Source organism: Acinonyx jubatus, chromosome A3 (genome assembly GCF_027475565.1).
Source record: "Acinonyx jubatus isolate Ajub_Pintada_27869175 chromosome A3, VMU_Ajub_asm_v1.0, whole genome shotgun sequence".
NCBI classification, from domain to species: domain Eukaryota; kingdom Metazoa; phylum Chordata; class Mammalia; order Carnivora; family Felidae; genus Acinonyx; species Acinonyx jubatus.
In genome coordinates, this window is record NC_069388.1 from 129,659,254 (window position 1) to 129,673,388 (window position 14,135).

Genomic DNA, 14,135 nt, shown 5'->3' on the forward strand with positions numbered 1-14,135 from the left:
TCACCGGCATTTTCTTTGTTTCACGCTTTTCTACCTTTAAAATTTTTCTACACTGAACATTAGTCCTTTTTTTATAATCATAAAAAACATGCATATATAAGTGCATGCGTACGTGTATGGCTACATGTGTTGGTTTCCTTAAAATAAAATGTCAGCCGTCCACGGCCCTTAAATGGAGACCCCAGGTCCTCGCAGTAAAGCCACGCTAAAGGCTCTGTTGTGATTCTGAAGTGTAAGTTCTTCCTGTACTTGTCCTAAGAGTGCAGGAACATGACAGGCAGAAATGCCTTCCTTGAGTTATGATGTTCCCGGTGACCTCTGCCTTTTTGGAAATGCCCTACAAGCATAATCTCTTTGTTTACTATTTATTTTTCCTAAAGATTAAAAATATTTTTTTTTAGTGTTTATTTATTTTTGAGAGAGAGACAGAATGCAAGTTGGGTAGGGGCAGAGAGAGGGGGACACACAGAATCCGAAGCAGGTTCCAGGCTCTGAGCCATCAGCACAGAGCCCAAAGCAGGGCTCGAACTCGTGAACCACGAGATCGTGACCTGAGCCGAAGTTGGACGCTTAACCGACTGAACCACCCAGGCTCAACAAAAGATTTTTTTAAAGGAATCCCTACACCCCACGTGAGGCTCGAATTCAACAACCCCGAGATCAAGAGTCGCACGCTCCACCAGCTGAGCCAGCCGGGCGCCCCAGGCGTCATCTGTTTGAACAATGTCTGTGGGTCTTGTGTAATACTGTAGTGGCAGCCATGGTCCGTTCCATAATCCAGGGTCTCTTTACAAGGACACTCAGAAGTTTTGGCAAGAGCTTTATTCCAGAAAAATGTCTGGCTCTTGCAAATCAATTTGTATGCATTCTTTTGTCAGAAAAACTAAACTGTGTAACCCAGTATGTTCCTCGCTTCATTCCAGTTGCTAGGAGATGTAGACCCAAACTCAGGACCCCTTTCCAGCAATAAACTTTTAGGATCGCTGGGCTCCGAAATGTCAGAACCGCAAGACCCCCTAGAGAACATGCGGTCTCGTACACACATATGGGGAAATCGAGGCCTCTGGCCCATCCTGGACTTTTTCTCAGCCGCCCTGTATCCCTGATGTAGCTTATTCCTAAGTGTGTCCCTTTGCGTCATTGATATCGGGAAGCTGCAAATCTAGGGTTGGCACAGATCAGAGCTCAATGGAACGGGAGCACAGAGGTGGTCTTCCAATAGCCCAAAGTGTCGCTGAGACTTCGCAGGAAGGGAACTAAGGTCACTTCCACTAACTAAGGAGACAGAGTCCAGCGGGCGTCTGGGACACGTTTGGAGAGACGAGCTTTGATTTAGCGGAGGACCTGAGCATTGGAGGGGAGGATATGGCCTTGCCTCTTGACTTTTTGAATCAAGGAGACGGTGGTGTAGCCCAGGGAGATGGTTTGACAGAGAAGCAAGGTATATTTCAACAAGTGTCATCTTAGGGCTTCAATTCTGTGTCAGCCCTGAAGCTCGTAAGCCGTTATCTGGCCCTGTAACCCTGAATCCCCAAATGCTGCTGCAGCAGCTGGGGGTCAGAGCGTGAAAATGGATTTTTCGGTTCGGTGGTTCAGGTGGTCTTAAGCACAGTGAGAAGAATAAGGGGGGGCGGGGTGTGGAGAGTGTTCAAAGAAACCAAACTCCTTCCCTTTTTTGGTTTTACCGTTTATTTTGCGAAACGCTGGCCCTGGGAGTTGTTCGATTTGCTCTTTCGGGGCAAAATAAAATGTCATCAACCCACGCCAGACCCTCCCCAATTTCTCTTGTAGAAATGATTTTTGGTGATGTGCGAGAACTGCCCCCCCCCCCCCAAGTCCGCGAGCCCTTGTTCTCTGGCCCCTGCCCGGTTTTACTGCCTGCACGTGCCTGGAGAGGGAAGCCAGGCCCCCGGGCCCTCGTTCAGAAGCAGCAGGTGAACCAGGTCTGAAGCGCTGCCCCAAGGCCCTTTCCCCTTCACCTCACGCTCTCCCCACTAAGCACCCGATGGCACTCTTGATACGTGGGATTACTGGCCATTCCTTACACACGTACCGCTTTGGGCCCCATGCCTTTGAGACGGGACTCTCCCTGCCCACAGTGTCCTTTTTCCTTCTGTCTCTGAGGCCCGGCCCGCCCACTTGGCCAGAAGAAATGAACTATAAATGTTTGCAAACTGGTTGTGAACCATAACCCCACAGCTTCCAAGGAGCTTAACCACTAGGCTTTCCTTGCGTGAAGCCCTCCCAGCAGATTCTGGTGGATGTCAGGCCTCTCTCCCTCCAACCCATGGCATCCTGTATTCCCAGTGTCCGCAACTATGTGAGGTCACACGTGTCCTTTAAAGATCTGTGTACTTGAGGGCAGGGAACATGGCTTCCCGGTGTTTACATTCCCCGTGGCCCCACAGTGTATACCCATTTCATGTTTATGGAACAAAAGAGTGAGTGAGGAAGGAGTGAGCCACTCGGCGGCCCAGCTCCGGAAGTCGACACAGGGCAGCACGTGGGACCGGTGGCCTACCTCCCTGAGCTTTCTGCCCCGAGAGCACTGGTGGCAGTGCTCACACCGGGTGACAGGGGTCGGGCTGTGCGAGCGGGCGAGAGCCCCATCTTTCCCTGCTGGGCAAAGAGGCCAATAGCGATTATCATTGATTAGAAGTCTGGTCAGAGCCAAGCACCTTTCATATAGGATCTCATTTGTTCCTCATCTCAACCAAATAAAGTTAGGAACCCGGGGCTCAGGGAGGTAGAACAAGTTGCCCAGAGTTGTACGGTCGGTGAGCGGCTTGACGGGTGGTGTAGATGAAAGATTTGTGTCCCCTCCAAACTCCTGTGTGGAAAATCGAATTCCCGGCGTGTTGGTGTCAGGTGGTGGGGTCTTAGGGGGTGGGTAGGTCATGAGGGCTTCACCCTCATGAATGGGATCGGTGCCCTCATAAAAGAGACCCCAGGGAGCTCCTTCCCCCCTTCCACCATGGAGGACAGTAAGGCATCTGTGAACCAGGAAGGGGGTTCTCTGTAGACGCCGGCAGCCTCTAGAACTGTGAGGAATGAATGTTGGTCGTGGAAACCCCTCAGTCTGCGGTATTTTTGTTAGAGCAGCTTGAATGAACTAAGACACAGAGGCTCAGTCTGACTCTCAAAACTGTTTTCGCTCTACATTTAGGCAGAAGGAGCCAGCCACGGTGCCCAGGCCCCAGGGCCCAGCGGCCCACCCCAGATTCCCCCTCGTCAAAGCCCGAGAGCCAAGTTCCCTGCACCGAAGGTGCGGTGACCATTCGAGGGGAAGGGGCCGTCCATCACAGCGGGCGATGTCACCACGTGCCGCCACAAAAATATGACTGTTTCAGACACCGCAAGGTTTGCAAAGGCAAAGGCAGGAAGAGAAGCTTGGTTTAGCCTGCGTTTATTTTTGTGATTGGAGAGTGAAGGCAGTCGAGATATCACAGGGCGTTCAGAAAGTTTCGGAAAGGGAAGTATTTGTGCTTTATCACTTGACCCAGCAACTCCAGCCGAGTGCTAATCTTTGAGGGATTCTGCCTGCCTCATAGGCGCACTAATAATAAAAATGAGGCAGATGGGGAGCGTTTCAACACATGACACATCAAATCCGTCTCCTGAGATGTGCCCATGCCCGTCACAGCCCTGCCTGGGTGGCTTCGAATGCCGAGCACGGGTAAGTGGGTCATCAGTGTTTGGAACCTGGCAGCAAAGAGGGGAACGTACAGTTCTGCAGGGAAGCTAGCGGCTAAGCTCCCCCCGGTCAGAACGTGAGCTCGGCTTTCAACAGACCAAGGTTTCATGCCTTACCAAATTTTCTCGTTTTCTTGAATGTCCTTCCTCCAACTCTTGCCTCTAGGCTTAGGCAAGAGTTGTGCATTCAATAAATATTACTGGGCGTCTGCCGGGGGAGTCTGGGGACAGAAGTCAACCTTGGTGGGGCATGGGGGGGGGGCCGGGGGGGGGGGGAAATGTCAGAGGAGGCTCCTGGATGAAGTGACATCTGAACTGGGATCTGAAGGCTAGGAATTCCCCAAGAGGCATGCCAGGCCTGGTGTCCAGGGTCTCAGTGGCTAGATCTTCAGTTTTCTAGATTTTTTTTTTAATATTCTTTTAAAGTAAATATTCTGCAATATCTGGCGAGCTGTCGTTGGCATTGCAAAGAAATGCAATATTTATGCACTTCTTCCCAGATGGCCTGGTGGCCTAAGGAAGTTATGTGGAGATTAGAGGCAAGATGCAGGGGTGGGGGTGGTGAGAGGCAGGGAGGCATTTTGGAGGGCAGCCGTGAGGACTGCTGTTCATAGTTGTCTTGGGATATAATTCACATCCCATTAAAATGTGCCCTCTTAAAGCGGACAATGTATTGTAGATATAGAACTTTTTAAAACAAAAATATACAGGGGTGCCTGGGACGGTTGAGCGTCCGACTTCGGCTCAGGACATGATCTCGTGGTGTGTGAGTTCGAGCCCTGCGACGGGTTCTGTGCTGATGGCTCAGAGCCTGGAGCCTCCTTTGGATTCTGTGTCTCCTCCTCTCTCTGCCACTCATGCTCTCTCTCTCTCTCTCTCTCTCTCTGTCAAAAATAAATAAACATTAAACAAAAGTTTAAAGAAATAAAACAAAAATATAGAAAAACAATGCTTAAATTTCTCACAATAAAAATATACCTTTGACTCAATGTTTTTTAAATGATTTCACTTTTCTAATTGCTTTACTGTCATCGTGTTTCAAAGGTGTATACAAATTAAAATTTCCCCATTTTTAGCGACGGATAAAAAACTAAAGTGCACAACTTAGCGGGCTTTGTGAAGCCACCACCACTGACTTCTCCCAGAGGATTTCCACGACCCGCCCCCCCACACACCAGAAATCCCATATCTGTTGGCCATCACTGCTCCTCCCCTGCTCCCTGGATCATCTTGTCGAAGGCAACAGTTGATTCCTCCACAGATCGGAATCAAGAGGGCCCTCTTGAAGCCTCGAGAGGACAAGCACTTGGCTGTGGTCCTTTAGGGAGCTAGTGGAGGATGGGACAGCACTGCAGGGACGGGAGGGTGAGGATATGGAGCAGTGCTACCTGAAGGTTCTAGGGAACCTGTTGAAATGAGGCTCTGATTCCACAGGTCGGGGGCAGGGGAGAGTCACCATTTCGACCAAGCGCCCAGGGGATGCCACCACGGTACCCCCTTTAAGAACAAGGAGCCGGAACCACGGACCGGCGCCGAGGGGCTCTTCCCCTGGAGGTCAACGGAGAGGACAAGGGGTACAGTGGGAAGTCCTTGGATCTGAGTCTGGCTGACCTGGACCTGGGTCCGGCACCCCACCCCCACCCCACTGGTTGTGAGTTAGACAAGACACTTTGATCACAGGGACACAGTGCCACCTAGACTGGTTTAAGCAAGAAGGGTGACATTATGGGAAGCATATCGGGGGTCTACTTTGAAGTCTGAAATCAGTTCTCAGACAGAAATGTTGACTTGCCAAAGCCAGCGAATTCCTCTTCTACGTGCAGATGGCCCCATGTGCCAGCAGCATGCGGAAGCGGGGGGCTGGAGGGACCGGAGAGCCCAGGCTCATGACCTTAACCTGGATGGCGAAGCCGGCCGCCCAGAAGTACCTGGATGCTCTTAGAAGTCAGGAAGGAAACATCGCAGCTAGCCCCACCTGTCTTTCTTCCACACACCGTAGCTACTTAGAGCCTCGATGTCCTCGAGCTTTGACTGGGACATCTCCGATCACCTCACAGCCCGCCCCCCACCCCATCTCCAAATATCAGGAAGAAGCACCCTTTCCCTTTGCCGGAGTTTCCCAGGTCACTCTACAAACTGACCCCGTCCTTTCCAGAGTTCTGCAGACCACCTGGAGGGGCTGGCTTTGCCAAGTCCCGGCTCGCTTGTGTTAAGTGAGGTCACCAAGGACCTGCCCCGTGGTGACCTTTTGTTTTTGTCTCTCCAGATAGCAGCTGGTAGATTTTTCCATTAAAGAAAAAAATTTTTTTTCATTCTAATAGACCGTTGTGTTACATAAGTCTAAGCCCTAATAGAACATTCTGTTACAAAAAGATATAGGGATATTTCAGGAAACCGAAGGACCCCAAGAGTGATTAGAACTACCAACAGGGAAGCTGTCGGAACCGTCTCTCTGGGTCTCTGGGGGTCATCGTCTGACACTTTTATCGCTTGCTCTGTGGACAACAAGCTTCCTTCCATTGCTTCTGTTTGCATATGGCAGTATCATCACCGGTCCTTCCCATTTCAGGACCTAACAGAGGCCGAGAAGTATTTCTTTTCTTTTTTTTTTTTAAGTTGATTTATTTATTTTGAGAGAGAGAGAGAGCAGGCGTGCGTGTGCTCGAGAGCCAGTAGGGGAGGGACAGAGACAGAGACAGAGAGGGAGAGAGAGAGGGAAAGAGAGAATCCCAAGCAGGCTCCTCATTGCCAGTGCAGAGCCCGAAGCAGGGCTCGATCTCACAAGCAGGAGCTCATGACCTGAGTCGAAATCAGAAGTGAGACACTCAACCGACCGAGTCGCCCAGGCACCCCTGAGAAGCATCTCGGAATCCAGAAGCTAAACTTTGAGAGAGAATATCCGACTGGCCTTGCTTGGGGTGTGTGCCCATCTCTGGTTGAATTAAATGAAGTTTGTGAGACACGAGGTCACACTGGCAGGAGCACGGCTGTGAGTGGGGACAGTTCTCAAGTTACGGGGAGTATGATGGGAGGCAGGCACTCCAAAGCTTATCTAGAACAGTCTGATAGCGTATACAGAACGGATGTGCTGCTCTGTTTTAAAATGGGGATGGTAACACCTACCTCTCTGAGAAAGCGAGCTCCGTGAACAAGCACAATGTCAACTCCAAGCGGCTGTCTGGAGCCTGGTGACCGTTCTCATCAGGGAGATACTGACCCTGCGACGTGGACCGTGGGCTCCTCGATGCCCTAAGTTGAGGGGAGGAGAAGAAGGGGCACCCTGCAGCTTTGCGGGGCTGTGGGGGAGGCATCCAGTGCAGGGCCACTCCATGCTCCCCTGGCTGGAGGCGGCACCCAGCCCGAGTCAAGTTCAAGGTTGTGGCAACTCCATACCCACCCCCTTGGAGAGGCACCAGGCAATTCATAGGTTGTCCCTAGAGCACTAACTGTCTTAGCTACTCAGCGATGAGATGGGCTCCACAGAAGCCCGGACCAGTATAAATAGGCCTCTTGATTTCTCTGCCTTCACGCGAAGGAGAAAGAACAGCAGAACTGGGGAAGAAGGACATTCCAGAAATGCCACAGAGAGACCTCAAAAAGAGCACTGCGCTGTGTCTGCTAAAGGAAGCACTTCATGAGAGAGAAATGAGCCGCAGGAAGAGACTGAGGGTTCTCAGGCCAGCCTAGATGAGGGTAGGGATTCCTTGTGGGCCCTGGGAACAAGGGCAGGGGACCACAGCCCGATCTCGGGCCGGCTCGCCTCCCCCTGCGTCACGTTCTCTCTCATCTACGATGGTGGGATTTTGCCATAGCATTGGGACTGGACCCCTAAAATATCTGACTGCCTGAAGATCCTTGGAGGGGAGGGGTAGCCAGTATTTGGTTTTTGTTTGTTGGTTTTTGAGAGAGAGAGACAGAGCATGAGCGGGGGAGGGGCAGAGAGAGAGGGAGACACAGAATCCGAAGCAGGCTCCAGCTCTGAGCTGTCAGCCCAGAGCCCGACATGGGGCTCGAGCCCACAAACGATGCGATCATGACCTGAGCTGAGGTCAGGTGCTCAGTCGACTGAGCCACCCAGGTGCCCCTGGCGGTGTTAGTTTTGAACAAAACCCATTCTCAAACAAAGAGAGTGGCTATTCGCTTGTATCAAGAATAAAGTTCTGCTTCTAACTGTAAACTTATTTACTCTACGGAAAACATAGAACTTTTTTAGTTCTACAGCTGCGGGGGTGTGCACCAGGGACATCACCTTGTAGAAGAGGAAGTCCCTCCTTCTCGGGTCTCACCCTGGAGTGGGTGGTGGTCAGGTCTTCCCAAGTGATTGGCATCTCCGTGTGATCTCGTCCTGTTTGAGAAAGCAAAGGGGATGCCTCTGCAGAGAATGTTTTTCCCCCGATGTGGATAAACTACGCACACACACACAGTCCCACCACTTACTAAGTCTTTCTGAGCCACCCAGGTGTCCCAAGTCTTTTTTTAATGTTTATTTATTTTTGAGAGAGAGAGAGATAGTGGGAGCAGGAGAGGGGCAGAGAGAGAGGGAGACATAGAATCCGAAGCAGGCTCCAGGCTCCGAGCTGTCAGCACAGAGCCCGACGCGGGGCTCGAACTCACAAACTCCAAGATCATGACCTGAGCTGAAGTCGGATGCTTAAGAGACTGAGCCACCCAGGTGCCCCAAGTCTTTTTTTTTTAATGTGTATTTATTTTTGAGAGAGAGAGAGAGAGCTCATCTGGGGGAGGTGCAGAGAGAGAGGGGGACACAGGATCCAGATCAGGCTCCAGGCTCTGCGCTGACAGCAGAAAGCCTGATGTAGGGCTCGAACTCACAAACTGTGAGATCGTGACCTGAACTGAAGCCATACGCTTAACCAACTGAGCCACCAAAGCGCCCCGCCACTTGCTAAGTCCTAATGAGTTAAACTTTTTAGTTTGTCTCTTAATAATGGGCACACTGGTTTGTACCCGTTGGCATAATTTGGGTACGAGGTTGAGGCTGGAAACAGCTTTCCTTTTTTTTTTTTTTTTTTTTTCCCATCACAGAATGCAAGGTCAGAAGTTTGGGGTTATTGTCATGAGGTCAAAGAAGGGGACCACAGCTTTGAGCGGCCCGGTGTTGCCTATTTCGGGAATGGAACTTCTGAGTCACGACCCGAATTAGACACAGGTGTTCTCAGCAGCCCAGAGAGCTGAGAGATGTGGCTGAGGGCCCGTCCTGCCGGCTTTCCTGGGTGAGGGTCCACGAGAGGAAGAGAACCCGGGATGGTCAGGACGGGGAGAAGAAGAACGCAGACACTCCTAAGAGTAGAGGTCTGAAGTGGCATCCTGGTAAAGGATAAATTGTGGCCATTCCTTGGCAAGGTCTGGTTTCAAATCCTACTCCCAGAAGCTTCCGGGATACAGGGCAGCTCACTTATCTTAATTTCATAGCCTATCACATAGTACGAATTCACAAATTCCAAGGTCATCGTACAAATGAAAGATGGTGACTGTTATGGGCCCCCCCCCCCCCACGCACACAGCAGGTGCTTAAACGGTACAGGCTATTGCTGGTGTTGATTCTATCTTCCACCTCCAGACCCCCAGGCTAAGCTCTTGGAGGGCGAGGACCGATTTATTCATCTTTGAAATCCCCGAAGGCCGGGAAGGCGTGGCCATCGGCAAATCCTTGAGGGTCAACCCACCAGTGGCTGGGACTCCCCCTATCATCCTAACCCTATCTTGCCATACACCCCTGTGGGTGTACGTTCCCTCATACATCATGGTATTGTATTGACCAGCAGAGTGAGAGACAGCAAGCAAGCAGCAGAACTTGAGAAAACCACAACATATTTCCGTTTGTGTCAAAGGCACCAGTAAAGAGGACAGCCCCGGGGTGGGGGTGGGGGGGGTGGATAGGATTTGCAGGGAGGGGTCAGAGATGAACCCTGCGGAGGCTTTTGATTCTGATGCCTCAGACCCTGGTGCAAGGCCAGCGGGGGCTGTGGCGTTGCGGGTGCCACGTGGCTGAGGGTATAGAAGGGAAATTCACTCTCATTCGTTCGTTGAGTGCTATGAGGACCTGCTATGTGGGCTGGGCACTGTGGGTGCAATGGTCCAATCGGGATGTAGAGAAAGGAGAGCTAATGACCAAAGTTTCTGAGACCCTAGGAGCCAGTGCAAAATATTCCAGGCGTGCACAGGAATTAGGGAAGGGATAGCCCCTGTGGGTATCAGAAGGTCGAGTTGGAAAAGGACCAGCCAGAGGAAGAAGGGCGTTCCAAACACAGGGAACAGCATTCAAAAGACCCTGAGAGGCTGAGCTTGAACGTGGCAGTGAATGCTTACAGAAGCCTGCAGTTACAGGGGCTGGCGTTAGGGACCCCCTGCCAGATCCAGCAGGGGGTAGCCCGAGGGAGTGTCCTGGGAGCTTCCTTCCTGGGAGCTCTGGACACTCAGCCCTCGGCCAGGAAGGGGAAACCTGAAGGCAGAACTTCACCCCTGACGATTTGGTCACGGCTGGGTTTCTGCCTCTTGTTCTGGAACTTTGGGCTAATGAAGGAGGAATGTGAGCCTTTTCATTGGCAGTCCCCTTGGGAGACCTGGGCACAGACGCCCAGGACAGCAGCAGATCAGATTACGTTCCAAAGGTTAACCGCCTTAGGACAGGGCTGGCACGCGGTTCAGATCAGAGGACGCTCGGATTCAGAGTCAGCCTCCAGCAGTGGTCGGAAACACCCTCATTCCCGTGACATCTGTCTGCCATTCCAGGCTGCAAAACACCGCCGTGCAAGAGGCCGACGCCTCCGCGGCCTAGCTTGGTGCCAGACAGAAGACAACATGCACGAGGTGTTTGCACTTGAACACGAAAGAGGCACAAGCACACACCTCTCCACCCACATCCTGTCCCCAGGGCCTGCTCTTGAACAGCAACACGGCGTGCCGGAGGGGCATCAGGAGACCCGGGTCTGGGCCACTGTTGATCTGTGTGACCCTGGGCATGTTGCGTCCCTCCTGGAGTCTTTTCGTCTGTGAGCAGCATGGTTACGAATCCGCCTGTCTGGCTCACAGACTTATAGGTGGTGACCAGTGGATAAATACCAGTCACCTTGTGACCGCCCCCCAGAAGAGAGATGTCCACGCACCTGTCCCTAGTTCAGTATGACGGTTATTGCCATTTGACGTGGCCAAGTGGGAAAGAGCTGGTAGTTTTCTTCCCAGAGAGAAGCGGAATGTGCCCTCTCTGCTGACCCGGACGGGGACACCGACTCCAAGCCCCGCGAGCATCGTCATGAGGAAGTCACAGTCGGGGCTCCGGGAAGCTCCGTGCTCCCGGCTCCTCTGTGCTCATTCAGGTAGCCAGAGAGGCCACACGAGGCCCCTGCAGCAAGGGTGGGGCTCCCTGGGGTCAAAGTCAGAGAGGAACTCAGAACCCCGGGAGGGACTTTGAACGAACGAGATTCAGCAAACATCGGTTCGGCGCCTCCATTTCTCACCAGGCACGGGACCGCTGCCTTCTGTGCATTAAATAATCCGCATGACAAGCCTGGCTGAGGCAGCAGCGTTACTTCCATCTTGTGACGCTTGGGTCCACATCGCTTGGGTGTCATCTGAAACGTCACCTCCTCCTGACGCCTTCCCGGTTCCTTCTCTCACACAGCGCCTGGATCTTTCACGTAGCAACGTTGGGATTGCACGCTGCTTTGTGCTGCTGTCCCTGATGTCCGCCTGGACCGTAAGCACAGGAGCCCCGTCTCTTCTGTCACCGCCGTCTTCAGGGTGCTTTGGAGACATTCAGGAAAACACTGTTGGACAGAGTGTGGGAATACATACACACAGGCAAATCCCGGGACCCTCAATCATCTCTTCCCGCCTCGTGAGTTGCACTGTCTCCGGAGCCCTGCAGGTGCTCAAGGACTTCATCGAGGCCGTGCAGTAAGCCCATTAAGCTTGTTGCTTACCCGTGTGACGCGCACGCAGATGGCGTCTGTCCCTGCCCTGGCCGAGAAGCCTGTTTTGTCTATACAAACATCTGATGACGAGAATAGGGGTCGGCCAGAGCTCAGAGCATGCTGTCGCTACCGTCATCAGTGTGCATTAATGTTCATTGCACCTGCTGGAAACGCCTTCTTCTCCCTCTTCTCTTCCAACCCCAGTCCTGGGAGTCATCAGAGATAAGTAGGCAAGCCTCTCACCCTGCTGCCAGCACGTAGTAGGTGCTTGGTAGTTACTTCCTCCCTTCCTTTGCCCGTTTGCCAAGGGTGGGCCCCAGCCCGCGGCCTCTCCACCCCGGTCCCCAGGTATGTCCCCTTCTCAGATTCCCCCACCACTGACCCCTTCCCCTTGCAATTGGCCAGTAAGCCAGCAAACTGAACGGGGGCATTTCTCCTCTGCACCTGTTGGTCTCCAAATCTAGTCTGTGAGTGAGCTCCTTGAAGACAAGGACTCAGCCTAATGTGTCACAGTCTTACCATTCTTGTGCGTTAACAACGCTGGTCTTGGGCCTGGCCTTGCCTGTGGTAGACGCCCCGTAAATCAGGCCTCAGAGCCTTTATAGGCCAAGGCATGATGGATGTAGAACAGGCTAGGAAAGCGAGTTGGCGTAAACTGTGAATCAGCTCTTCCTCCTTCGGGTTCTGAATTGGGTTCTGCAACCCTGTCATTATAATGCCCAATCCCCCTTCCAAGGGGCAGCCCGTACCCAGCAGGATTCGTAGCGCGTTAGCACTGGAGCTAGACCGCGGTGGGAAGATCCACAGCATACAAGCAAAAAGCTGAATTAGGAAGCAATGAGGATCGAAGCAGGGGAGCAGAATTCTGCCCAAGGGGTTAGCATGGAGTCAAAATGCGTGTGAAAGCCAGAACATCAAGAGTCAGGCCCTCTCTGAGGCGTAGACCAGATAGACAAGGAGAGGCCAGCAGGAGCAGAGACGGCGGCAGAGAGACTCGTGACCCTGCAGCACCTCTTTCCTGGAGGGGCCCTGGGGCCTGGGGCTCAGCCCAGTTTGATGGCTTAGAGTCTAAGGACACCCACACGGGCCTCCGCGGCTTCCCTTGGCTCACTGGTATCCAGACAAAAAGGGAACCGAGCCGTGGACAGACAGAAGTTCCTGTTTCCCATTTCATGAAAACTGTGAATCTCTGTCACATTCTGGGCTCAGGCTGTGTCCGGGGCCCAGCCCCTGGCCCTCGGCCAACCTGCAAAATTCCATTTCAGTTTGGAGTTTGAAATCTGTCATGCGTCGACATTTTGGTCAAACGGCTTGAGAGCGCTGTTGTCCGGAATTCACTGAGTCTGCATTTTGTACAACTGCTCCCTCTTCATAAGGTGTAGCCCCCGTGTTCAGCGAGAGAGGCTAAATACACGAGAATCTTCAAACCAGAAATTGGCTGGGTTCTCCGGGAGCGCTTCTGTCCTGGGAGGGCAGGGGCGAGGCTGTTGACACAGGAACTTATTCATTAACCTCATTCAGAGGCTACAAATTGGTTCTTTATTCACAATGGGGAACACGGCTTAATGAGCTCTTTTTTTTTTTGTCTTTCAAATCAGATATACAAATAAGCTGATAACAATTTTCAGAATATATAAAACAAGAATCTCCAGTTACGGGAGCAAAGCCTGTAGCTTCTGAGTTCCTGCCTTACTGAGGAAATGGATTTGAAATGCCAGGAGGTAAACGTTCATGTCTATTTTAGATTTCCGGTGAGGTCCTATTTCCTTTGGATTCTGTATAAACAAAGAGAGAACAGTTGTTGGTTTGGTTATTTCAGATAACCCATGTCTTTCAAGTAAATGGAGTCTATCTAAATGGAGATCTAATAAATGACTAAACTTTTCCAAAATAGAACTCCTCAGCTAATAATGAGTATAACAGCAGAGCCCATTTTATCAGGCAATTACCATGTTACAGGCACTTACTAAGCAATTAGCATACCCTAGAAACACTGTTGACTGGCTATATCCACTTCGCCCAGAATTTCCATTCCTAAAAGTCTATTGCAAAGAAATAAAATCCCCTATGCCGCAAAGGGGTGTGTGTGTGTGCGTGTGTGCGTGCGTACGTGTTACAGCATTGCTCATTGTGGCAAAACCAGAAATGAGGTGAATATCCATAACTATGGAAACAGATGAATAAAAAATATCATTTTCAAATCATGAAATATTATGCCGCCGTTCAAGTCAGAGCTTTACCGAATGACCGGAATGGATTTGCAGAAATTGTTATTGAGTGAGAGAAGGAAAATGCATAAAGTCGTGTGTCATAGGGTTACTTCTTCACAAGGACAAAAAGCCTTTTGTATGACTATATAAATTCAGTGAAGTGTAAATATCGCTATGCTTTTCGTACTGTAGTATCATGGAGGAAAATACAGATCGTACGTTCTAGGGTGTCCTGTGGTTATGTGGGATGTGTGGTTGGCCCAGGCTGAGCAAAAGCTGTGATGTGAGGAGAGCAGCCTGG

The 14,135-nt window shown here is 51.5% G+C and overlaps 1 long non-coding RNA gene across 1 annotated transcript; it reads left to right on the top strand.

Moving 5' to 3' along the window:
• Positions 1-3,235: 3,235 nt before the first annotated feature.
• Positions 3,236-7,870, top strand: LOC113604858 (uncharacterized). The gene is made up of 2 exons (XR_003426877.2): positions 3,236-3,676; positions 5,128-7,870. It is a non-coding gene; the product is annotated as an uncharacterized LOC113604858 (long non-coding RNA).
• The last annotated feature ends 6,265 nt before the right edge of the window (positions 7,871-14,135 follow it).